We start from the raw sequence: 27,516 nt of genomic DNA, 5'->3' as shown, positions 1-27,516 counted from the left end.
TAAATAGAATTGTTTTCTTAATTTCTCTTCCTGCTGCTTCATTATTAATATATAGAAACACAACAGATTTCTGTACATAAATTTTATATCTTGTAGTTTACTGAATTTATTAGTTCTAATAGTTTTATCAGTGGAATCTTGAGGGTTTTCTATATATAATATCATGTCGTCTGCAAATAGTGACAGTTTTACTTCTTCCTTACCGATTTGGATGCCTTTTATCTAATTGTTAATTTATTCTAATTCCAGTGATATGTTGAATGAAAGTGGTAAGCATGGACATCTTTTCTTGGTCCTGACCTCAGGGAAAAGCTCTCACTTTTTCCCTATTAAGGATGAGTTTAGCTGTGGGTTTTTCATATATGGCCTTTATTATGTTGAGGTGTGTTCCCTCTAAGCCCACTTTGTTGGAAGTCTTTATCATGAACAAATGTTGTATTTTTCAATATTTTTTTTTGCATCTATTGATGATTTTTACTTTTCCTCTTACTAAATATATGTATCATATTGATTTAAAATAATTTTTTATTATGTAAGAATAATGCCTTCTACTTTCATAGTATATTTATATTTTCAATGTTTCCAGAATTTTTACAATATATAAAAGACTATGACCTTTGTATACTTGTATATTTTAAATAACTTACCAATCATCAAAAGAAAACAACAGATTTACAAGCACTGAATATGGATTACCTTATTAATCTAATAATTTGTTTTATTAATACCTTGGTATACATATTTCACAAAAGTGCAACTCTGTTGGATAATTTCCTAGAACTTGGAACAGTGGGATAAAATTTATTCATCTTTTAGATTTATTTTTTTTTTTAATTTTTTTTCAACGTTTTTTATTTATTTTTGGGACAGAGAGAGACAGAGCATGAACGGGGGAGGGGCAGAGAGAGAGGGAGACACAGAATCGGAAACAGGCTCCAGGCTCCGAGCCATCAGCCCAGAGCCTGACGCGGGGCTCGAACTCACGGACCGCGAGATCGTGACCTGGCTGAAGTCGGACGCTCAACCGACTGCGCCACCCAGGCGCCCCTCATCTTTTAGATTTAATATACATTTCTAAATATTTCTGTATAGAGGTTGGAACAGTTAACTTTACAAACATTGCATGGATGTGTTTACCTATACTCATGTTGGATCTCTGTGTTAACAACATTTAGTCTTTAGTAGTCTGCTAAGTGTAAAAGTATTTAAGTATAATTTTAACTTTCATTTCTCTCATGATAAAAGGTCAGCAACCTTTCATAGGTTTAACTTTCATTTCTCTCATGATAAAAGGTCAGCAACCTTTCATAGGTTTAACAATCACTGGTATTTGCCCATTTTTCTATTGTTTTTAAAAATTTGTTCTATTAATATGCTAAAGAAATAGTATTTGCTATATGAGTTGTAAATGTATACCAGGTTTGGCTGTATTAATTGTGATTCTTTTTTCCTTATATTTATTTTTTTAGTTTTTAAATTTATTTTAAAAATTTATGGTCATTCTAGTTGCTTTCAAAATAAAAATGAAACATCTCCATGACAATGTTATTATTTTTAAAATTATTCCATATTTTTCTAATACTTTAATGTCTCATTACGTAGGATTAAATTCTATATCTATTTCTTTTAATTACTATATTTAAAATTAATTTTAACAACTTATTAGGTCTAGTGCATAATAATTCTGTCATCTTTTCTAGAAATATTTATAGAATTTATTTGTTGATTATATCTTGTTTATTTAACTATATGAACCTTAGTTTGTTTTGTTTTTTTGAAAGAAAACTTTTTATTACCTTTATGTACAGAAAATCCAGTAGCATACACTGAGCCCAGTTTGGTGGCCAGGTCTTTAGCTGTTGTCTTTTCCAACTTGGCAATGTAAGCCACCGACTTTGGACCCAGATCATTGCCTCCCCAGTGACAGCAGGTCTCATCATATTTGTCCTTGTAATTGGTCCTGATTGCTTCTACCAGCTAGCCAGAGCTCCTTTGTCTTCTGAGTTAAATACTGTAAAGGTGACTGTGGTATAGGTCTTCTTGGGGACTAGGTGCCCCACCTGGCCTTGTCCTTGATAATGTAGTAGGGAATCCCTATCTTTCGATTTAGGGCAGGCAGGAAGACAACCAGTTTGGGATCCACATCATGTGCAGTCCCTACCAGTTGAACCTCCTTGTTTTCCACCAAGGTGGTAACAGTATTAACTGCAGCTCAAAGGACAGGTGCCTTCTTAGTAGGGACATCCCCTTTGCTGGCAGCTTTCTTCTCAGCCCAGGTCCAACAGTCTCTGCTTCTCTTGCTTTGTCTCTGGTCTGTATTTGTGAGCCAGCTTAAGTAGTTGAGTAGCTGTTTGGTGGTCCAAGATCTGGGTGACCTGATTAAACATGGAAGACACTCGTAGACAGTTTTTAGACCTTTGTCGCTGCAGCCAGATGTAGTGGGTCATTTGACAAAGTGGGTAAGGTCCCTTTTAGGCTGAAGGTAGTCTCCACTGCCAAAATTCTTGCACCTTTTCTCAAATAGGGGATTGACCACCTTCTTGGCCTCCTGCTTCTTGACAACACCAGGAACCAAGGCCACCTTCTTCCCTTTAGTCTTCTTTGTTTTGGGCATCTTGGATGGCTAGAGGAGAGAGAAAGCAACCATATGAACTTCATAATTAGCTTTTTCCCACTTTAAAAAACATTTTATCATTTTCCTGTTAGTATATTGTAAATTGTCTAAGTCTTTGTTATTTGTATATTGGAAGGATTTTCCCTTTACTAGGTTAATCTTGTGCCTGCTTATTTATTGAATTCTCTTCTTATTTATAATACTTTTTAGTTGAGTCTCTTGGGTTGTCTAGATATAAAATAAAACTGAAAATAATGATAATTTTACAGATTTATATCTAGTGTTATGCCTATTATTTTGTTCCCTTTTTAAATTGCATTAGTTTTTAGCCCCAGAAAAATGTTAAGTATCAGTAGTAATAATAGACATCTTTTATCTTTAATTTGAATGTTTCCATTGTACTTCTGTGAGTATAGTCCTCCTATTAAGTTTTAATATCTTTCTTTACACGTTTTTCCTTTGAAAAGTAAGCTTTTTATAATTTCTTAGTTATCTATTTGTCACTCTGAACTTAAAATCTTCAATCAAATCCACTTGGGGATCTTTATTGGAGTTGCATTAGTATGTTTATTAATTTGTAATACCTTTTACTTTGTGACAGTAATACATTGTTTTTCTTCCTATGATTATTTTTCCATTTATTCAGGGATTATGTAAAGCTATTCATTGAAACTGTGGTGTGTGTGTGTGTGTGTGTGTGTGTGTGTGTGTGTGTGTGTGTATGGCTTGCTTTGTTTTTATCTCTTCTTTTTTATAGTTGAGGTACCATTTTGTATGAGACATTTTTATTTTCATTTACACTCTAATTAAGTTAATATGTAGGAAAAGTATAGACTTTGTAAATTTATCATATTTTTGTGCATCTTACTGAATCATCTGTTAATTCAAGCATCTTTTCATAGTTGCATGTAAACATTTTTATGTCTTCTTTTTCAATATAGATACTTTTAGGCATTTACTGAAGTAATTAGAAATAATAAAGCATTGTTATTATTGTAGTGATAACGGGTATCCTTAATTCCGGATTTTAATAGAAGCAGATTTTATTCATCACTATATAATGTTGGTTATTGTATTTTCTTAAAGCATCTGTATTATGTTTAGATAATTTGCTTGTAATCCTGTTTTGCTTCATACTTTTTTTCTGTCAAATAGCTGCTGTGTATGTGCAATGAATGAAACAAGTAACAATGTCTTGCCTTATGAACTTTATATTCCAAAAAGAGAGGATGCAGGTAATGATAATGATAGTGATAATAAAATAACAACCACAAAACAATTACAGCAGCAGCAGCAAGAAAACTAATTATGTAATGTAATATATACATATATATGATAATATACATGTATATGAAACATGTAATAATTTTTGTTTGAAGGAGTATTGTGGGTTTAAGTAAGTCCCTCAATGACAAAGTGATCTCTTTGTTAATTACTTAAGGAAAAGAAGGAGCTAGTAATGCAGCTATGAAGAACAGTCAAGATAGAAGAGTAAATGCTAAGGTTATGAAAATAGAAGAAACTTGGCATGTTTAAGGAATAGCATGGGAGAACATTATGGCTAGAGCCAAGTCAATGAGGGAGAGAAAAGAATGAAATCAGAAACATAAATTTGGGGAACAGATTACGTATAGTCTGAATGGAATGACATCAAGAGAGGTTGAATGAGAGGAGAGAAATTGTTGACAAAAATTCAAATAGCTATTTTGTGGAGTTCTGCCATAATAGGGAATAAAAAGAAAGAGAAAAATGGTAGCTGGAAAAAAAATGGAGTAAAGAGAAATTATTTTTTTTAAGGTGAAGAAATTGTGGTACATGTATACATCATTGGGAAAGATCCTGTGAAGGCTGATAATGTGGTGATAAAGTCACCTTGGATGTCTTGCTGGAGCAATGTCTATGAGCAGACCAGAAGCTAAGGGTTCTAGTGCACAATGGAAGAGTTGTACTCTACCAGTGATAGGTAGTTGAAGCACGATATCACAAGAAAAGTTTACAGACACTGGTAGGTGAGTAGATCTGGTGGTGGTGGAAATCTACTTCGTATTGCATAGGAAGCTGGGGCCAAGTATAGGAAAGTGAAGCCATAGCTGTTTGAGACAGATGAGTATCAAAAATAAATCTAAGATAGTATATCTCAAACTATCTGTGGTGAAGGACCAGATTCTTTTTGTTTCTTTTGATTCCTAATATGTGGTGGGATACATTTGAAATTGTAAAAAAATTATTCAAAAAATTAAAATGTAAACAGTCATAAAATATAAATCCAATTTAAAAAATATTCATTAGACGTAAAATGAGTATGTCAAATTATAACTGAACCAATGCAAGTTCACTTCTTGGTAAGTCAGACACTGCACTAGGTTGATTCGTCACACAAAACTTTATTTTCAGCGAATAAAGAGATCACGGGAGTGGTTTCCAAAGCTGACTCATCAAGCAAGGGAATCCTTTTGTTGAGGCGTGGGATGAATATTTGGATAGAGAAGCCTTGTCATCATATATAGAAGCAGGCATATAGTCACACATGTACCCAAAAGAAGCATGTCTCTACATACGTTATATGTTATGTAAATGAAGCTGGTGCGACTCTTTGGGTAGAGATTTTAGTATTATAAAGAGATAAAGGTGGCCATTCGAGAGGTCACTCCATGGTCCATCTCCACAGGTTGCATTCACGCGTTGAGCTTAAACTGTACTGGGTGGTCTGGGAGGTCTGGGCAGCCTGGAGGTCTTGTCAGGGCAGTTGCTGTCACTGGAGGGATGGTTTCACTTTCCATCTGCCTGAGTTAAGAGATAGGCTAGAGATAGCTTAAGGAAAAATGTGGCACAAAGGTCAGTGAGTATAAGCAGGTGGGGAGTAAAGATCAGGTCTTGGGGTCTAGCTGATGAGCAAATTGGTATAAAATATCACAAATGCTTTCTTTAAACTCCACTACATATCTTGCAAGTTAGTAGCAAACATTTCAGACTGTCTGTAGGCCAGGGACCATGTTTTAAATAGCACTATCCAAAAGAGTAAGAGAGAGAGTAAACTAGAGAAATACAGTATAATTTCTGTGATTACTGAGATTATGATCATAAATGTAAAATGAGACTATTAGGAAGGAAGAAAAAATATTTTCCTTCTACCCTTCCAGGTTTTTGCCTGGGGCTCTATAACAAAAGACAGGTTAAGAAGAGCAAAAGGGAAGTTTATTTACCTGTGTACCTTATATCCATGTGAGAGAAACTCAGGGTTGAGTAAATGAGGGTTGGTTAAAATTTGAGTTTATAATAACATTTTAGCAATATAACAATACATTTTTATACAAGAGATAAGACAAAGGAAAAATACTTTGAGTCTTGGAGGTAGCATGTTGTGGGAAGGCAAATGTATGGAAGATAAGGGCTAGTTAGTAAAGTTTGTTATGTAGAATCCTCTGGTGTTGTCTCTCAAGCTGATAAAGGCCTAAAGTCTCCTGTAATAAAATTTTATGCTTCTTGGTAGAGAAGAGTAGACAGGGGAGGGAAGACACCTTTGCAAACTTATCTCCTGGTTTTAGGTAAATAGAGGGAAGTCAAAGAACTTTCCTTGTATCTACTTAATAGCCTCCAGGTCAAAATAATCCTATGCCAAAGTGGCATATTTTGGAATGACACACTTTGCTAGCTTATACTATTTAGCTTGATTTTGTTTTGTTTTTTTTTTTTTCTTCCAACCATATTCACTTGTTGCATAACTGAAGCACAAACAGAGATATGGAAGTTGAGGGTGCATTCAATGGAGTAAATAAATGATTGGGCATAGGATTTAAACTGGTTATCAAAGAAAGTAAGGGTATAGGGGAAGTAAGGACAGGACAATTGAAAATGGATTAGTGTGGGGATCCTTGATGGCTCAGTCAGTTACATGTCCAACTTTGGCTCAGGTCTGTGAGTTCGAGCCCTGCATCGGGCTCTGTGCTAACAACTTGGAGCCTGGAGACTGCTTCAGATTCTATCTCCTTCTCTCTCTGTTCCTCCCCCCACTTGCTCTCGTGCTCTCTCTTTCTCTCTCTCTCAAAAATAAATAAGCATTTAAAAAATTAAAAAGAGAGACAAGAGGAAGATGGCGGCGTAGGAGGACGCTGGGCTCACCGCGCGTCCTGCTGATCACTTAGATTCCACCTACACCTGCCTAAATAACCCAGAAAACCACCAGAGGATTAGCAGAACGGAGTCGCCGGAGCCAAGCGCAGACGAGAGGCCCACGGAAGAGGGTAGGAAGGGCGGCGAGGCGGTGCGTGCTCCACGGACTGGCGGGAGGGAGCCGGGGCGGAGGGGCGGCTCGCCGGCCAAGCAGAGCCCCCGAGTCTGGCTTGCAAAAAGCGGAGGGGCCTGACGGACTGTGTTCCGACAGCAAGCGCGACTTAGCGTCTGGGAAGTCATAAGTTAACAGCTCTGCTCAGAAAGCGGGAAGGCTGGAGGACAAAGGGAAGGAGAGCTGCTGAGCCCCCGGACGACAGAGCTCAGTTTGGTGGGGAACAAAGGTGCTCGCCAGCGCCATCTTCCCCGCCCATCCCCCAGCCAAAATCCCAAAGAGAACCAGTTCCTGCCAGGGAACTTGCTCGCTCCGCGCAAACACCCAACTCTGCGCTTCTGCGGAGCCAAACCTCCGGCAGCGGATCTGACTCCCTCCTGCTGCCACAGGGCCCCTCCTGAAGTGGATCACCTAAGGAGAAGCAAGCTAAGCCTGCCCCTCCTGCCCCTGTGCACCTTGCCTACCCACCCCAGCTAAGACGCCAGATCCCCAGCATCACAAGCCTGGCAGTGTGCAAGTAGCCCAGACGGACCACCCCACCCCACAGTGAATCCCGCCCCTAGGAGAGGGGAAGAGAAGGCACGCACCAGTCTGACTGTGGCCCCAGCGGTGGGCTGGGGGCAGACATCAGGTCTGACTGCGGCTCCGCCCACCAACTCCAGTTATACACCACAGCACAGGGGAAGTGCCCTGCAGGTCCTCACCACGCCAGGGACTATCCAAAATGACCAAGCGGAAGAATTCCCCTCAGAAGAATCTCCAGGAAATAACAACAGCTAATGAGCTGATCAAAAAGGATTTAAATAATATAACAGAAAGTGAATTTAGAATAATAGTCATCAAATTAATCGCTGGGCTTGAAAACAGTATAGCTGACAGCAGAGAATCTCTTGCTACAGAGATCAAGGGACTAAGGAACAGTCACGAGGAGCTGAAAAACGCTTTAAACGAAATGCATAACAAAATGGAAACCACCACGGCTCGGATTGAAGAGGCAGAGGAGAGAATAGGTGAACTAGAAGATAAAGTTATGGAAAAAGAGGAAGCTGAGAAAAAGAGGGATAAAAAAATCCAGGAATATGAGGGGAAAATTAGAGAACTAAGTGATACACTAAAAAGAAATAATATACGCATCATTGGTATCCCAGAGGAGGAAGAGAGAGGGAAAGGTGCTGAAGGGGTACTTGAAGAAATAATAGCTGAGAACTTCCCTGAACTAGGGAAGGAAAAAGGCATTGAAATCCAAGAGGCACAGAGAACTCCCTTCAGACGTAACTTGAATCGATCTTCTGCACGACATATCATAGTGAAACTGGCAAAATACAAGGATAAAGAGAAAATTCTGAAAGCAGCAAGGGGTAAACGTGCCCTCACATATAAAGGGAGACCTATAAGACTCGTGACTGATCTCTCTTTTGAAACTTGGCAGGCCAGAAAGAATTGGCACGAGATTTTCAGTGTGCTAGACAGAAAAAATATGCAGCCGAGAATCCTTTATCCAGCAAGTCTGTCATTTAGAATAGAAGGAGAGATAAAGGTCTTCCCAAACAAACAAAAACTGAAGGAATTTGTCACCACTAAACCAGCCCTCCAAGAGATCCTAAGGGGGACCCTGTGAGACAAAGTACCAGAGACATCACTACAAGCATAAAACATACAGACATCACAATGACTCTAAACCCATATCTTTCTATAATAACACTGAATGTAAATGGATTAAATGCGCCAACCAAAAGACATAGGGTATCAGAATGGATAAAAAAACAAGACCCATCTATTTGCTGTCTACAAGAGACTCATTTTAGACCTGAGGACACCTTTAGATTGAGAGTGAGGGGATGGAGAACTATTTATCATGCTACTGGAAGCCAAAAGAAAGCTGGAGTAGCCATCCTTATATCAGACAAACTAGACTTTAAATTAAAGGCTGTAACAAGAGATGAAGAAGGACATTATATAATAGTGACAGGGTCTATCCATCAGGAAGAGCTAACAATTATAAATGTCTATGCGCCGAATACCGGAGCGCCCAAATATATAAAACAATTACTCATAAACATAAGCAACCTTATTGATAAGAATGTGGTGATTGCAGGGGACTTTAACACCCCACTTACAGAAATGGATAGATCATCTAGACACACGGTCAATAAAGAAACAAGGGCCCTGAATGAGACATTGGATCAGATGGACTTGACAGATATATTTAGAACTCTGCATCCCAAAGCAAAAGAATATACTTTCTTCTCGAGTGCACATGGAACATTCTCCAAGATGGATCATATACTGGGTCACAAAACAGCCCTTCATAAGTTTACAAGAATTGAAATCATACCATGCATACTTTCAGACCACAACGCTATGAAGCTTGAAATCAACCACAGAAAAAAGTCTGGAAAACCTCCAAAAGCATGGAGGTTAAAGAACACCCTACTAACGAATGAGTGGGTCAACCAGGCAATTAGAGAAGAAATTAAAAAATATATGGAAACAAACGAAAATGAAAATACAACAATCCAAACGCTTTGGGACGCAGCAAAGGCAGTCCTGAGAGGAAAATACATTGCAATCCAGGCCTATCTCAAGAAACAAGAAAAATCCCAAATACAAAATCTAACAGCACACCTAAAGGAAATAGAAGCAGAACAGCAAAGGCAGCCTAAACCCAGCAGAAGAAGAGAAATAATAAAGATCAGAGCAGAAATAAACAATATAGAATCTAAAAAAACTGTAGAGCAGATCAATGAAACCAAGAGTTGGTTTTTTGAAAAAATAAACAAAATTGACAAACCTCTAGCCAGGCTTCTCAAAAAGAAAAGGGAGATGACCCAAATAGATAAAATCATGAATGAAAATGGAATTATTACAACCAATCCCTCAGAGATACAAACAATTATCAGGGAATACTATGAAAAATTATATGCCAACAAATTGGACAACCTAGAAGAAATGGACAAATTCCTGAACACCCACACTCTTCCAAAACTCAATCAGGAGGAAATAGAAAGCTTGAACAGACCCATCACCAGCGAAGAAATTGAATCGGTTATCAAAAATCTCCCAACAAATAAGAGTCCAGGACCAGATGGCTTCCCAGGGGAGTTCTACCAGACGTTTAAAGCAGAGATAATACCTATCCTTCTCAAGCTATTCCAAGAAATAGAAAGGGAAGGAAAACTTCCAGACTCATTCTATGAAGCCAGTATGACTTTGATTCCTAAACCAGACAGAGACCCAGTAAAAAAAGAGAACTACAGGCCAATATCCCTGATGAATATGGATGCAAAAATTCTCAATAAGATACTAGCAAATCGAATTCAACGGCATATAAAAAGAATTATTCACCATGATCAAGTGGGATTCATTCCTGGGATGCAGGGCTGGTTCAACATTCGCAAATCAATCAACGTGATACATCACATTAACAAAAAAAAAGAGAAGAACCATATGATCCTGTCAATCGATGCAGAAAAGGCCTTTGACAAAATCCAGCACCCTTTCTTAATAAAAACTCTTGAGAAAGTCGGGATAGAAGGAACATACTTAAAGATCATAAAAGCCATTTATGAAAAGCCCACAGCTAACATCATCCTCAACGGGGAAAAACTGAGAGCTTTTTCCCTGAGATCAGGAACACGACAGGGATGCCCACTCTCACCGCTGTTGTTTAACATAGTGCTGGAAGTTCTAGCATCAGCAATCAGACAACAAAAGGAAATCAAAGGCGTCAAAATTGGCAAAGATGAAGTCAAGCTTTCGCTCTTTGCAGATGACATGATATTATACATGGAAAATCCGATAGACTCCACCAAAAGTCTGCTAGAACTGATACATGAATTCAGCAAAGTTGCAGGATACAAAATCAATGTACAGAAATCAGTTGCATTCTTATACACTAACAATGAAGCTACAGAAAGACAAATCAAGAAACTGATCCCATTCACAATTGCACCAAGAAGCATAAAATACCTAGGAATCAATCTAACCAAAGATGTAAAGGATCTGTATGCTGAAAACTATAGAAAGCTTATGAAGGTAATTGAAGAAGATTTAAAGAAATGGAAAGACATTCCCTGCTCATGGATTGGAAGAATAAATATTGTCAAAATGTCAATACTACCCAAAGCTATCTACACATTCAATGCAGTCCCAATCAAAATTGCACCAGCATTCTTCTCGAAACTAGAACAAGCAATCCTAAAATTCATATGGAACCACAAAAGGCCCCGAATAGCCAAAGTAATTTTGAAGAAGAAGACCAAAGCAGGAGGCATCACAATCCCAGACTTTAGCCTCTACTACAAAGCTGTCATCATCAAGACAGCATGGTATTGGCACCAAAACAGACACATAGACCAATGGAATAGAATAGAAACCCCGGAACTAGACCCACAAACGTACGGCCAACTCATCTTTGACAAAGCAGGAAAGAACATCCAATGGAAAAAAGTCTCTTTAACAAATGGTGCTGGGAGAACTGGACAGCAACATGCAGAAGGTTGAAACTAGACCACTTTCTCACACCATTCACAAAAATAAACTCAAAATGGATAAAGGACCTGAATGTGAGACAGGAAACCATCAAAACCTTAGAGGAGAAAGCAGGAAAAGACCTCTCTGACCTCAGCTGTAGCAATCTCTTACTCGACACATCCCCAAAGGCAAGGGAATTAAAAGCAAAAGTGAATTCCTGGGACCTTATGAAGATAAAAAGCTTCTGCACAGCAAAGGAAACAACCAACAAAACTAAAAGGCAACCAACGGAATGGGAAAAGATATTTGCCAATGACATATCGGACAAAGGGCTAGTATCCAAAATCTATAAAGAGCTCACCAAACTCCACACCCGAAAAGCAAATAACCCAGTGAAGAAATGGGCAGAAAACATGAATAGACATTTCTCTAAAGAAGATATCCGGATGGCCAACAGGCACATGAAAAGATGTTCAGCGTCGCTCCTTATCAGGGAAATACAAATCAAAACCACACTCAGATATCACCTCACGCCAGTCAGAGTGGCCAAAATGAACAAATCAGGAGACTATAGATGCTGGAGAGGATGTGGAGAAACGGGAACCCTCTTGCACTGTTGGTGGGAATGCAAATTGGTGCAGCCGCTCTGGAAAGCAGTGTGGAGGTTCCTCAGAAAATTAAAAATAGACCTACCCTATGACCCAGCAATAGCACTGCTAGGAATTTATCCAAGGGACACAGGAGTACTGATGCATAGGGGCACTTGTACCCCAATGTTCATAGCAGCACTCTCAACAATAGCCAAATTATGGAAAGAGCCTAAATGTCCATCAACTGATGAATGGATAAAGAAATTGTGGTTTATATACACAATGGAGTACTACGTGGCAATGAGAAAAAATGAAATATGGCCTTTTGTAGCAACGTGGATGGAACTGGAGAGTGTGATGCTAAGTGAAATAAGCCATACAGAGAAAGACAGATACCATATGGTTTCACTCTTATGTGGATCCTGAGAAACTTAAGAGAAACCCATGGGGGAGGGGAACAAAAAAAAAAAAAAAAAAAGAGGTTAGAGTGGGAGAGAGCCAAAGCATAAGAGACTGTTGAGAACTGAGAACAAACTAAGGGTTGATGGGGGGTGGGAGGGAGGAGAGGGTGGGTGATGGGTACTGAGGAGGGCACCTTTTGGGATGAGCACTGGGTGTTGTATGGAAACCAATTTGACAATAAATTTCATATATAAATAAAAAAAAAAAATTAAAAAGAAAATGGATTAACGATCTCAAGGGTTGAAGGCTTGTAGAGGTGAAGTACTAAATTAACTAAGCTGAAAGAATGGAAGATTGTGTTCATAAAATGGGATACTGGAAATTAAAATTGTAGAGAGATTACATATTTTAGTAATGACAAGCTCAGATATAATCATGAGAGAGGCTGATTGAGATATGGGGGAGAAAGTTATCATTTGAGGAGAAAAGGTCAAAGATCCAAGGCACTAGTGTATTGGAAAAATTATCTTCATATGTACTGAAATCATTGGAGAAGTGGTAGGGAAAGAATAAGAAATCTCAAGGACATTCCTGACCTGAGTCAGGAAAGAACTGCAACAAGGATAATGGATAACTTAATCAGAGGACAGATCAAAGGGCATGTACCTTTTAGGGATGGAGAAGGGAAAATTATCTGGAAATTGCAGAATGCAGAAATTAAAAATTGCCAGACTCAAATAGTAAGGGGGAAAAGAAGGGTGTGGATAGAAAACAGTTATCAATTGAAAAAGCTCAGGGGAGCCAATGTCCTCAAGGGAGAATCAGGTTTCAGGAAGAATAAAATGCTGAAAGAAATGTTAGGAGGTTAAAAACAGAGAATGTTATTGATGACAGACCAATATTGCAGTTTAAAAACTCAGTAGAGACTTTTCCTGGGTTCAAATAGGGGACAGAAAAATGGTATGGGCAGAATATTATGGGCTGAGAGCCTAGGTTTGTGAAATTTGAGTTTCTTGCAGATACTCGACCTAAATAGTAATCAAGTGCATAGTGAACAGGTCTACATATGCATCAGTATTAAATCAGCTCCACTTTTCTGTTTTTCCTCCACCCACATGGAATGAGGTGCTCTTATTTGGTGGTTATATCCTATCTGCTAGCTACAATATCAGTGCGGGACACAATACCCCTGGGTTGTTACATTGCAGCCAGTTCATAGTTAGAACTTATCAGGAAAGATAGCATGTGCCTCCATTGTGCAAGGACAAATCAGTGGAGGAAGTCAATAGATATGTTAAAGGGTCATTCTGGCTGCAGGCTAAATGAATATCCACAAAATAGAAGACAACAAGAATAAAAGAATGACTAGCAATAGAAGCCATGAGCTTTGAAGTGCAGTTCCTTTCTTCTGTGTTTTTCCATCTTAGAATATTTCAACATTCTGGAATAACCTGCCCATGCATAGGTTTACCTTTCCTTGTCAAAGGAAAATACACTATGTACACACACTGCTGTAACTGTGCCTATGTCCTATCCTTATTACATAACATTTTCAAGGAAGAGGAAGGAGAGACATAAGGCATGACTCTTGTAAGCTCTGGACAGGTGCTTCTAGCATCCTGCTAGTATGAAGGAGTCCGCACAGCAAATTTGTTTATAACACAATTGTTCAGGTATTTTCATTCCTGTTCTTAACTTTAAGGTAATTCTTTCCATTGTCTCCCAAGAAGATTGTTGTCCTGGGCATTCATATGTTTTTCATGATTTCTCATTCTCTAGCTACTTTGATTTAAACTGTATTCCTTCACCACTATTTAATTCCTTAGAAACATCGTTTCCCCTTTTCCTTTCTATATCCTTAATTTTTTTATTTACTCAAGCACCTAGGTGGTGATTGTGACAAATATATATTTGATTTTCTGGCTCACTAGACTTACAACCTAGAAAAGGGAAACTGAAAAATTAGTGATCCAGAAAACAGATATTGCTTATTTTGTGACCTTACTGTGTGCATGTATAAAATCCATCGCTCCCACCTTTCTGAAAATATGTATAGCAATAAAATAGAAACAACATGGGTCCCTTCCTTACATATTAAATTCACAAAGCTGTTTTTAAATATCCTGCAAAATATGTAAAAGTATGGGTCAATATAAGGTTGAATGGGATCATTTTGTGCCTTTTAATTTGTTCTTTCAAGGTGTCTGTTTCTGTCTTTTTCATTTGTCCCTTCACTTATTCAGTCATATAATAGGGTTTCTTGATCCCAGTCTAAACAATATAAAAAAGAAGAAAAATAGGGAGGCTGGGGACATTCTCTAAGCTACAATGGGACCAAAATAGGTGAGTCATATCACAAAGTAAGGTTTTAATGCAATGAAAAGGATGACCTTGGAACTATAAAACTGGGTATAAAAGTAAGAGGAAACTGCAGTATCATAGAACATCTACATAAAGATAAACTAACAGGGCTAGATACCTCAAAGGATAGAGAAGTACTATATTCTGTCTTATATTTGTTTGAGTTTCATAAAAGCCTTCTTTCCTACATTTGGTGGGTAATATATCATTTTGGCATCTACAAATCACAAAATACACAAGAAAGCTGAGTGAGATAATGTGGTGCTTCCCAGTTAACTGTTAGACTGTGTAGAATTGTCCTGGAATTTCATATACCTAAAGGGAGAGAAGGAAGAGAAACTTCCAGCTATTATAATTTTCTCAGGGAGGGAGAAAGAAGAAAGGGAGGGGCGCCTGGGTGGCGCAGTCGGTTAAGCGTCTGACTTCAGTCAGGTTACGATCTCGCGGTCCGTGAGTTCGAGCCCCGCGTCGGGCTCTGGGCTGATGGCTCAGAGCCTGGAGCCTGTTTCCGATTCTGTGTCTCCCTCTCTCTCTGCCCCTCCCCCGTTCATGCTCTGTCTCTCTCTGTCCCAAAAATAAATAAACGTTGAAAAAAAAAATTTAAAAAAAAAGGGAGAAGAAGTAAGCAAAAGTGACATTTTGTAAGTCGTATTAGTGACCTCAGGAATCAAATTTACATAAATAATGAATACATATTCCTAAATTTGGTGAGATTACCAAGCTGTATTTTGTTTCACTGACCTCTCTTGGCTCTTTCTTTGCCACCACTTCTATTTATGCTCTCATATTTTAGGAAATTTTTGTTTTGTTTCTAAATAGACTTAAAATGGAAAAATAAAGAAATGTGCTTTATTTTCTGTTTCTCTGTCCTTCTATCCCTCTGTCCTTTGTCCCTCCTTCCTTCTCCCTTTCTCATTTTCTCTCCTTCAGTTATTTTCTGTTGGAAAAAATAAATAAATAAAACAGGTACAATTGTCTTAACATTCTGAAAAGAGCTAAGAATTTATTCCATTACTTTTAGAATAATCCCAACTGAGACATGCCACATCAAGTTTGCCAGATCATTAGGAAATATGTCTATCTCTTATTCAAACTTTTTCTCTTCCATTATTTCAAATAGTAAAATGTAGGGAACCAGGGCAGGCTACCCCCAAAGGTGCCATTTTGGCATAAAGACTATTTCAAGTTAAAAGTAAGGAAAACCCAGCAGATGCAGGAAAGGCTCTTTCTCTGCCTTCCCCATAACTATGTAAATTTACCCTGGAAAGGAAATCCTGATACAGTAAGAGAAGTATTAACAAAGGACCCTTTTACTGAAGGAATTCATCTTAGAATTCCTTAATAGAACATAAGGACATAATAGAACAATCTTGTTTTTTCAAATATCTCTTTCCCTCTTCTTGTTAATAAGCTTTCTCCCCTGGATTATCTTCAGGCCCCCACCCATTTCCTTAGCTCATATAAGCTTCATGATGCCTCATTGGCTTTGGAATTTCATGTCTGTGTGAATTCCCCAACACACCCCCCCACACACACACCTCCCCAACTCCCTGTGCATACGACTATTAAATTTGATTTTCTCCTGTTAATCTATCTCCTGTCAATTTGATTCTTAGTCCAACTAGAGGGACCATGGGACAGAGGAAGATCTTTTTCCTTGGCAAAAGCATTTAAGAAGGGACTAAAGAGAGAAAAGCAGTTTAAGTGAAGCTAGAAAATTATGAGGAAAAGCAGTTAAAGTGCCTATCTCCAAAATACGTAACAATTAAAATTATGCAAGTAAACTATTGGTTTGCTGTCACATAGTCTGGAGTTGTCTCTTGTCCAGGAAGAGAGTGGATGCAGAATTGAATATGAGACAGGCTAAGGTCCCGGAGGAGACAAGAGCACTGAACAGAAGTTTCATCTCCATATTTATTGAGCTCTCAAGATCTTACACATGTGGTGAATGTGAAGAAAACAAGATCTTAGACACGTGGTGAACGTGAAGAAAACAATCAGATAGTAATTGTTAAATTGTGTGTAAGCAAAAGCTCTGGGGGGCAGAGTTTCTGATCAAGGTATATTGGCACCAGATGGAAAGTAATTTGCTGCAGGTGATATAACAAGTTACTTGTGATTCCATTACCATATCTCGCTACTTGACCTCAGGCGCTTTCAACCCATGGTGGGGTCTTTCTGCCCTAAGCTTTTTTTCTAACCCTTATGTAAGTAGAACCTATTTCCCCATAGTTCTCCCTTTTTCGTTTTTCTTCATCTTAAGTTTACATACGAGGACTGTCATGACAAGCTTCCGATCCTTTTTTTGCTGTCGGGTATTTTGGTGGGTGATTTTGTAAAAGACATAAAAAGAGGCACAGTAGAAGTATTCCACTTCCCAGAGTTATCCAGAATTTGAGACGGGCATTAGCCAAGAGAGAGAGAGTTAAAGTCTTTCCAAAAGGACCAGGAGTCGACCTATTTATTTCTTAGTTCTTCGGAGGATTGTAGTTGTTGGTGTAATGTTACATCTAACATTTCTATCACAGGGCAGCTTAGAATGGAGGATTTGACCATCCATTGATTAAGTACATGTTCAATTTGATAGTGTAGTGAAGACTAATTCCAGCAATGGTAGCAGAGGTTATGATGCTTACCACAGCTAGGATCCCCATGATTAAGAAGCCTATGATTTAACTTTGCCTGGTTAATGAATACCAGTGATGGAGATCATGGTCATCAGATGCAAATCAGGGTATATGCAATACCACTGTGTTCTAAGAGGATGCCGGCCTAGTTAGACAGGCATTTAAGGCTTCCCCATATATCAGAGGCAAGGACTTGCATTTGTCGAGTGGCTTCAGGATGTGGAGTCCGTGAAGAGGCTTCCTCCATCTTGGAAAATGGGAGCGGTGGTCACTCATTCAGAGTCATTCTCCGGAAGTCCTGGTTGATTGGAAGATATTCTGAGGGTCTCCACCATGCCATGTTATAGCTTCACCAACCAAGAGGAAATCCTCAGAGGTCTGGAATCTGAAAGAACACACGTATCCTCGACCCCAGGTGAGAATTTTGAACCAGCACGATAGGGTGATAGGTTTTATCTAATTTAGAAGAAGGTAGCTCAGATGCTGTTAGTCCTTGAGGGTCAAAATTTGAAAACTTAAAAGTGATTATAGCACAATTGAGGAGAATTTAAGGTGGTAATGTAGACAGCTATGGATAATTCTCCCATCTTTGTTTTTTTTTTTTTTTAACATATTTTTAATTTTGTGCACTTCGTTCTACAATTTCTTGGCTTTGTGGGTTATGAGGAAATTTAATTTTATCTGCCATTTCCTTATGCCTTTGTTTCCCACATCATTTCTCCCCTGAACAATTTTGACCCTTAAAATCTTTAAGGTTGCTGAAGGTGGGTAGTCTTCTCTTCTGTAACTTCTTCCTGCTGAATAAGGGTGTAAAGATGTCCCTAAATATAGGTCAACATTGCTTTGGTGGGGTAGATATAGGGGAGTCATGAAAGGGGACAGTTCAGGGGAAACAGAGCCTCCTTGAATAGAAAGGATCATCTCTGTCTACTGAAAGTTATAGCTGTGAAGAAATCTTCCAACAAGAGTCAAAACTATGACAAAAAGACTCATGAATGAACATGATTAAAAGATCTAATGCAATTGACAAGGAAATTCAGTTATGTCTGTGGCACATAACGCTTCAATAATCAAAATATCAAGTGATGACCTCATATTAAAAAAATATTAAAGCTAGGAATTGCATATAATCTCTAGAATGGTCACAACATTTACTCAAATGTAACCAAAGGCTTATTTGTTTGTGCTTCCAGAGTAACTTAACATACCAAAGAAACCTAATTGGTCAAAAAGATTTCATTTAAAATTTAACTATTGGGAAATTTGTTTACTAAAGTCTTTGAAAGCTATCCTAACAATTACCCATGAGAAGTTTGAGACAAAGTTATTACTTTAAGTCATAACATGAGCTTGTTTGACCTTTGATAACAGGTCTATTTCAAACCAACAAACTTATGTTTGGGTCCACCTAAGCCAATTTGTCCCCCATGGTTCATTTTTACCTGGAACACTGGTGGAGAAATCTGAAGTGGGTGGTCTTTACTCCTTGACATCTTGGAGACAATGTTTAAGGGTTGGGAGAAGGTTTCTATAGCTAATAATATAGCTCAAAGTTCTGAATGTTGAGTAGAGCCAAATCAGCATATATGTTCGCAGTTTTTCCAGTTTTCCAAAGGCAAGAATCCTTGTAAGTTTTCCCCAAAGCATCTGTAAACACTCTAAGGGCATTCTTAATAGGTTGTAGCATCAGGGTAAGGATGTCAGAGGAAAACTTTTGTTCCTTTAAAAGGTTAGATTTTTCCCAATGACAAAAGGGGGAGCCAGTGTTCTCTGGATGTTGGGGTGCCAAAGGGACTAGCTGACAATAAGGAGGCTTAGGTTCCTTGGAAAAAAAATTTTTATTTACTTTGGGTGGGTCTATATCTTCATAAACATGATCTGACCTCAGGGGGAGAGTAGTCATATGAAATACAGACCATGTAAGAATGACCTCCGGCAGAACATTGGTGACTTCCATACGGTGTTCCTTTAGTGTTTTACCTGTTCATTTCCAAATATCTAGATCAAAGTTTCCTTGCTCGGGAAACCAAGGGCAGTATTGTTGGATAATCATTAATAATTTAAGGAGTGCTATATGAATGTATTGTTTCTGTTCTAGGGATAGGGAATCTCCCATAGTGATTCTCTCAAAAATTTTATGGCAGCAAATTCTAATACAGTTTTGCTTTTCTCTTACCTCGTCAGTAGAGGCTGTAATCCGGTGCACTTTTTCTGTTTTAAAGCTCTAGTTGTTCCCCAGTGTTCTGTAGTCCTTGAGTTACATCGGCTTCTTGGCCACGTCGGCTTCTTGGCCACGTCGGCTTCTTGGCCACGTCGGCTTCTTGGCCACGTCGGCTTCTTGGCCACGTCGGCTTCCCTTTTGATGCAGACTATGAGTCTGGAGTCCTCTCTTGCCCAACAAGAGATCAGATACAGAAGAAGAAAAAAACCTCTGACTTCAGGTTATGATTTCAAAGTTCATGGGCTCGAGCACTGCATCTGGCTCTGTGCTAACAGCTCAGAGTCTGGAGCCTGCTTTGGATTCTGTGCCTCCATCTTTCTCTGCCCCTCGTCCACTCATGCTCTGTCTCTCTCAAAAATAAATAAGCATTAAAAAAAAACATTTTAACAAGGAACCTATCCACTGACACTTGCTTTTGACTCCTTTTGAGTATTTTGCTGAAATATGACATTGTATTGACAATCACTTGCAATTCCAAAGCAAGAAAGAGAGAATAACATTTGGCTCAGTTGTGATAAAGTGACATTCCACATCACCTACTCATATTGCAAGATATTGCTCATTTGTTAAGTTAAAATTTCTTAGAAATGTTTGCTCATCTTGTGGAAACTCACAGAACAAGTTACTCGCAATCCATTGTTTTACTGTATTTAGTTTCTTTGACTGTATTATTAATCATAAGTCGTCAAGTGATCCTTTCCGAGACAGAGTTTAGATGGGATGATGTTGTAAATCCTTCAAATATGGTCTACCATGGTAGCTCTGAAATATCCAATTTACAGTAGGATTTTAGATGCTGTTAACCAAGGCATAGTTTAACACTCATGGATTATTGCTTTTCAATCTGAAAAGAAATCTGTTAAGCTTTACCCTTCACTTTTCCATTTCACAGATGAAGAAACTGAGGTTTCTTAACCTCTTAGACAAGGTTTAATACCTTGCCAATATCTCATAGCTGATAAACACATTTTTGGATTTGATTCCAAACCAACTCTCTTTTAAGGGCTGTGCTCTCTAAAATATATAAATTGCTTAACTCAGAAGTAACCCTTAAAAAGTCCCAATAAGGCAATTAACATTATGTTTTCCTCTTTGTCAAAAGCTATTTGGTCAAAATTCCAGTGTATAATCATGGTAGACTCTATAATGTGAAGTTAATTGAGGGGCATCTTAATTAATATCTGGTGTTTTCTGACTATAACTACTTGTTCTGAAGCCCTGTCAGGATTCTCAAAGCTTAGCCTAGACTAATGAAGCAAAATAAGTAAAGTAAAATAAAAGTTATTCTGTCTGAGGAAGGAGTTGCCTTGGTTTCACATTTTCTTCATTTCAGATCCAAAAGCAAAATGATGAGCCTACTTTAGAATCATAAAATTATAAAACTTTAGAGTTAAAAGTAAAAATACTAGATAGATAATATCTAGATAATGACAATTTATGCCAGTTTTATTTCATAACCTAATTTATAACAGATAGCTACAGAGTTTAGAAAATATGTCAGAAAAGATTTATTATTTGATATAATCAAATCAAATATTGCCCTTTGTGTAGGTTTAAAATGGTCCAATATGGTCAATTTCATGTTTCAATCTAAATATGATACCCATTTTAGAGATGAGTGAATCCAGCATTAAAGAAAAAGATCTATTTGACCCTTCAATTCACTTTCAAAAGGAATAGACCAAAAGTCACATCCCCAAAGCCTTTTCCATTAGATTCTCAATAGAGAATAATGAAGCAAAATCTACTTATTTCATTGAGGGTTTGATTACATTATAAGAAGACAGTATTTGGTTGATTTCTTTAAAAATTTAAATACTAGTATCCACTTGTCTACAGTGGGTTAAATGCTTGTTTTTCTAGAATGTCTATTACTCTATGGAGAGCTGTAATAAGTGAAAAGGACCAGTATTGCAGAATACTTCTTAGAAATTGAGTATTTTCTCCCTGTTTTTGTTGTTTTAAATAAGTAACCATTCCCCCTTTCTAAGTCATGAAGAGTAATTTTTGGTGATCATTTTCCATAACACAAAGTTATGATTATTATGGGTCTTCAGCTGATAGATATCCATTTGCTTATTGAAAGTGATATGTAAGACCCTCCTTAGGCCAGGACTATACTGTATACATCTCAGTAAGTCCTGCTCTGTAAGCACAGTTCTTTGCAGATAGTAGATACCTAATGGCTTTCTGGTTCTAAATTGCATTGGAAGAAATAATGAAAGGTCTCTTGGGTTTAAAATTGACGGGTGTTCTCGGTCTTTAATATCTTAACAGAATATGCATAAATTACTTTTTGATTTATTGCTTTAGATTTCTCTAGGACAGTGTACTTTTCCTTTGCAATTAAAGTACTTTGATTCAGTAATCTTAAAACTGTGATAGAGTATATTCATGGAGATGGCCTACTTGACTCAGGTCTTTGGGAAGAGGATACAATAATCTAATCTCCCAAGTGTCAGTGTGAAGCTATACTCTGCTCTCTCCCTTTATAAAGAGAATATGTCTGCCATCTTATTTTTAATTGTAAACTCCTAGAATATCAAGTGTTTTGAAAGATTATGCATAGAGACCTCTAAATAAAATGTATAGAAAGACTCTATAGGGGAAAGTTTGTCGATTTGGAAAAGCCCTTGGGCCTTTGTTTGTTTGTTTGTTTGTTTTTAATCTTTTTCAATTTAGAGGGCCTGGTTTCTGTTTCAGAACAAATGAATGAAAGAACTTTCATTTAATTTTAACAGTTCACAAATGTGTTACCTGGTTTTGACAAGGGCATCTGTAATATCTCAAAACTATGTTAAAGATAGAGCATTTAGCAACCCAGGAAGACAATGACTATAAAACACAAAATTAACTCATCAAGTTACTGTAATTTTCTTTCCCTTTGTCTCCAGCTGATTAGTGCAAATTAACCGCCTGAGCAGTTAGCATGCAATATGGAAATCTTTGATATCTGCTGAGAAGGCAGGCTTTTTTTTTTTTTTTTTTTGCTGCTTTCAACTACATCTATGTAAAATTCCAGAATTCCCTATAGACATTGCTCTATTGTGATTATTAATATTTTTTGAACTTTAAGGGCATGTTTATATGTTTGTTTTTAGAATTTATTACCTTAATTTATTAAAACATTTATAATCTTTATAAATTCCTATATAGGAATTCCAAAAGAAAAAAGAGAGAAGAGGAAAAAAAAAAAAACTGAGATACCTAGGTATCTCATCTCTTCACGTAGATAATAAATATCTCACTGGATTGTTGTGAGAATGAAAATTCAATGACGTATGTTTTACAAATTAGGACATAGTCTAATCCATACTTTACATTTAGTGTGCATTGTAAAATTATTTTTATTAAACACATAGAATTTGATCAGTGAAATATGCTACTTATTTCAATCTCTTCACTCTCAGGAAAAGAGATATTTAGGTAATTTATATTGATTGCATTCCATATAGTCTGAGAGAGAGCTTAACAAATGTGAATTGCTATACAAAGAAAAGTGAACTTTTGAGTAGCTATTGAAAAAGAATGGCGAGTCAGTCATGGAAAGGAAACAAGTCATATACTTGGTCAGAAGTCAACTGATTTTTGGGAGAATGTATCTGGAAGAGTTTATAGTTGTGTGGTGGTTGGATATGATTGTCAGAACTACCTAAAAGTAAACATCAGGAGCTTTTTACCCCCTTTGTCTATCAAATAGTTGGCAGCTATTTCAAGGAGAAAAACATTTAATATAAATTGTTCATTCAGTATATTTGAATTCTTAAATCCTTATATTTTATTTTTGAATGCATTAAAATATTCCCATTTATAGAACAGTTTCTCTACATAGTAATTAATGCATTCTTTTAACAGAAAGTTTTTTATTTTATTTTTTTATGTTTATTTATTTTGAGACAGAACATGAGCAGGGGATGTGCAGAAAGAGAAGGAGAGAGAGAATCCTTAGCAGGCTTCATGCTGTCAGTGCAAAGCCCAACGTGGACTCAAACTCACAAACAGTGAATTCATGACCTGAGCTGAAATCAAGAATTGGCTGCTTAACTGCCTGAGCCACCCAGGCACCCCATTTAGTAGAAAGGTTTGATCAAGGATCACCAAGTTCTAGATTTTTGTGTTGGGAGTTAAGCACTGAACAAGGACAGCCTAGTTTCTGTACTCAAGGAACTTAATGCAGAGAGGAAGGAATACCCAAGCATGAATTTTATGAATGACAAATTCAAGAAAAGTCTGAACTTATTTTTATGATTCAAACCAAAATATTATTTTTACTTTAAAATGTAGTGACAGCCAAGTTCTGATTTAGAAACAAATAATATATCTCAAGAACATGTTCCCATGCCAGGAACTGACCCATTGGCTCAGTGTTTCTCATCCTTCTCTGATGTGATGTAGGGAACTTGATTAAAAATGGTACTATCTTGGTACTGTTCAAGCTTATTGGCTTAATATCTTCAGACAGTCTCTGAATCTGTATGTTGAACAAGAACCAAGGCACTTCTTTTTAAATTAGTTAATTCAAGAAACACTAGTATATCTCAGAAACTAGTCATTTGTTTGGCTCTTTAGGTTTTTGTTTATTTATTTGGTGGAGTTACATAGAATATTAATTAATTCAGTTTAATCTTGAAAGCCAACAGCTTGAATCTAAGATATCTATAGAAACCCATTACTTCCTGTCATTTGGAATAAGCCTATATCACCCTTATTTGGAACCATAGTATGGTATGTTCTTCAATTTTATCTCTTTGAACTAGTTTTTCTCCTTATAACTCTGATGTTTTAAATGTGTGCACCTATTCAATACTTAACTGCAAAGTTATGAATCACTGTATAATTGAGAGAAATCAGTGAGGTAGTCTAATATGTTAGTCTCATGATAAAATTAAACCATGGAATGTTTAAGCCTTCCAATTTTTGTGTTATTCTTTTCTCATTCGCTTTCCTTTTCTTCACTTTCTATTAGCTTGGAGTTAAAACTACTTACCATCTGTCCTTTAGTATCTGATATGATTTGATTTAAGAATACTTTTAAAAGATCACATCACAAGTGTTTTAAAACAAACTCCGCTTAAAAGTAACAGAAAACACAAAGAACTGTCTCCAATAGTAGTAGTAGCATTTAAATTCAAAAGCATCTAAAATCTGTTTATTTTTAAATATTAAAAAAATTGAAATAAATTAATATGTAATTCTTATCCTACAAGGACCACATTATCTTTCTATTCATAAAATAGATGAAATTACTTTAGTTGTATTGATTTGGAGATAGGAAAGGGATAGCTGAAAAAAGTCAAAAATGAAAATGTATGTCAGTTCCTAGGTTTGCTTGTCATCTTTATTAATAATCTACAAAAAGGATTAAGTAAAATTTTAATAAAATGTGTTAGATATATGAAATTGAGAGATGTAAGCATGAATGGCAGCTTAATGTTACAAGCCAACAAGGTTATGTAATTGATCAGGGAATAACAAAATGAGCTCAATATTAAAAATGGACCACCTCATAAAATAGGCAATCAGAGGAAAATCAGGATGGGTGATCAGTGTATGGAAAGAACATGGAAATAGCAGAGTGCGTATGTATAATAAAATTGACATTCTTCATTGGACAAAGCAATTTGTGTCAAGGTGGAATATTAGAAAAGGCACTGAATTTATGATTAAAAAGAAAATCATTGTCATGGTCCTAGTTCTGTTCCTCCCTATACTATCTTGAGGAAATCACATAAACTCTCCAGGCCTCAATTTGCTTTAGTGTAAAGATGATGATTATACTGGTTTATATGCTACTTTCAAGGGATCCCTCGGATTTGTTAGCTCTTCAGGAGCTGTAAGGGATATGGTGGGCCTACAGAATTCTTAATTAAAATTGGAGTTCTGGGCATGTAACATATAACTGGAAAAATGTTTTGTTTAATGTTTGTTAATTTTTTTTTAATTTTTTTTCAACGTTTATTTATTTTTTGGGACAGAGAGAGACAGAGCATGAATGAGGGAGGGGCAGAGAGAGAGGGAGACACAGAATCAGAAACAGGCTCCAGGCTCTGAGCCATCAGCCCAGAGCCCGACGCGGGGCTCGAACTCCCGGACCGCGAGATCGTGACCTGGCTGAAGTCGGACGCTTAACCGACTGCGCCACCCAGGTGCCCCAATGTTTGTTAATTTTTGAGAGAGAGAGGCAAACAGACAGACAGCACGAGCAGGGGAAGGGGGGTGGGGGTGGGGGGAGACAGAGAATCCCGAGCAGGCTGTGCATCATCAGCACAGAGCCTGATGTGAGGCTCAAATTCACAAACCATGAGATCATGACCTAAGCCAAAATTAAGAGGCAAACTCTTAACCCACTAAGCCACCCTGAAACCCCTAACTGTAAAAATCTTATTTAAAGTTTAAGCAAAAGATGAGAATGATATTCCAATTAGAAGGAGCATAACAGCAATTATCTAGATAATTCAATTTCTACATCATATTTACCTAAATTGCCTAGAAATGTTAACAGAAATGATTAAAAAAAGAGAAGAAATACTGATTATTAGCTTCAATTCTTTGTGAATATAAAGAACTCATTTTAATTCAATTTCCATAATTTAATGTAATCAATTTATATAATCTTTATATAAATTCTTATATTCCTATTTTGAATGAAATATGAATATAGTATTCATAGTTCATATATAATGAAAGTGATGATTTTTTCTCTTCAAAATTGTATAGTTTTTAATAAACTAATCACTGTAATAAGACAAAATTATATAAATGTGACACAATTATTTTGCTTTAGGAATAAAACAAATGATCACATTTGCCATCACATTGTTAAAATAAACATATTTTTATTTACAGAACCGGTTCTTAAACTTATGTTTCGTAGGAAAAAAGAAAATTCTCCATCATTTTCACTTAGAATAGAATTGCATTTTGATGCCATGATCAGAATTATTATTCTTAGTACCCAAGTGCAGTAATACAGGCAAAACATGGAGAATATGTATAGATTCTACTTAGACATTTTCTTTTAGAATATTGTGTATGTTATTTCAGAATGTAGGAGAGTCCTTGATCAATGTATTTAGTTAGGTTTTATTATAACCTCATAAAAATTCTGTTTTTCTGGCTCCCAAAGATCTGAAGTAAAGCAATATCCCCCAAATGACCTATAGGCCTCCAGTTTCCTTCTTCCTGAGCCCATTCCCAGTCTCTCCTTCATACTTTTGCTAGAGGTCCTTTTAGAACCCTTCTAACCAGGTAAATCTTATTACTAAAATCTTTAGTTGCCATTCCATTTCTTAGATTAAATACTAATGACTAATAAGGTTATTTTCAGCTTTTCACAGGCTGCATCCAAACTTACTGCTTTGTGTATCCCCTCAAAATTCATATATTGAAGCCTAACCCCCACTGTGATAATATTTGGAAAGGAGATCTTCGGGGAGTAATTAGATTTAGTATTCTTTTGTTATTGCAGCCCAAACTGATGAAGACCTATGTTTTCCAGATTTTCTTCTGTCACTCATCTGTCAGAATTCTATCCCTGCTATACCTGAACTGGCTGTAGAATGAACCCTTCATGCGCTCACATGTGGAACATCCATTAGCCTTCTATCACACCCTATTTCTGCCGTTCAGAATTCTACTTGTTATGCAATGTCCAACTAGTCTGTGGAACCTTTTTTCTTTATATTCTAGGGGTAGGATATTCCTCTCTTACAATGTTTTTCATAGCTAAATATCCCTGTGTAATACCTTGAAACAGTAGTCAAGAGATGCTAAATAATTGAGGACTGTTATCCATTTTTTTGTGGTTATCCCTTGAGGTCACCTAAGTCCTTAGCCCAATCATTCCCCTCATTTGCTGCATCATACTTGTATTTTATACTTGTATTTGTATTTGTTTCTTTTCAGACACTAAACACTTTGAGGGTAGAAAGGTCAGTGTAATACTC

General features: G+C 37.0%; 1 protein-coding gene and 1 pseudogene across 5 annotated transcripts in view; one reads left to right on the top strand and one right to left on the bottom strand.

Moving 5' to 3' along the window:
• LRP1B (LDL receptor related protein 1B) overlaps window positions 1–27,516 on the top strand; it is a 1,907,075-nt gene that overhangs the window by 1,019,620 nt on the left and 859,939 nt on the right. The gene's annotated exons all lie outside the window — the stretch shown is intronic.
• LOC147578446 (large ribosomal subunit protein eL8 pseudogene) lies at window positions 1,266–19,883 on the bottom strand (annotated as a pseudogene). Its single transcript, XR_015255197.1, has 2 exons — window positions 19,526–19,883; window positions 1,266–2,623 (listed from the first exon to the last, which is right to left on the bottom strand). The product of XR_015255197.1 is annotated as a large ribosomal subunit protein eL8 pseudogene (transcript).

This window comes from Puma concolor, chromosome C1, assembly GCF_028749965.1.
Source record: "Puma concolor isolate L17-30 chromosome C1, mPumCon1.1.hap2, whole genome shotgun sequence".
In the NCBI taxonomy this organism is placed as follows: domain Eukaryota; kingdom Metazoa; phylum Chordata; class Mammalia; order Carnivora; family Felidae; genus Puma; species Puma concolor.
Note: the sequence above shows the minus strand (reverse complement) of the source record. Positions and strands in the feature narration are given on the sequence as shown.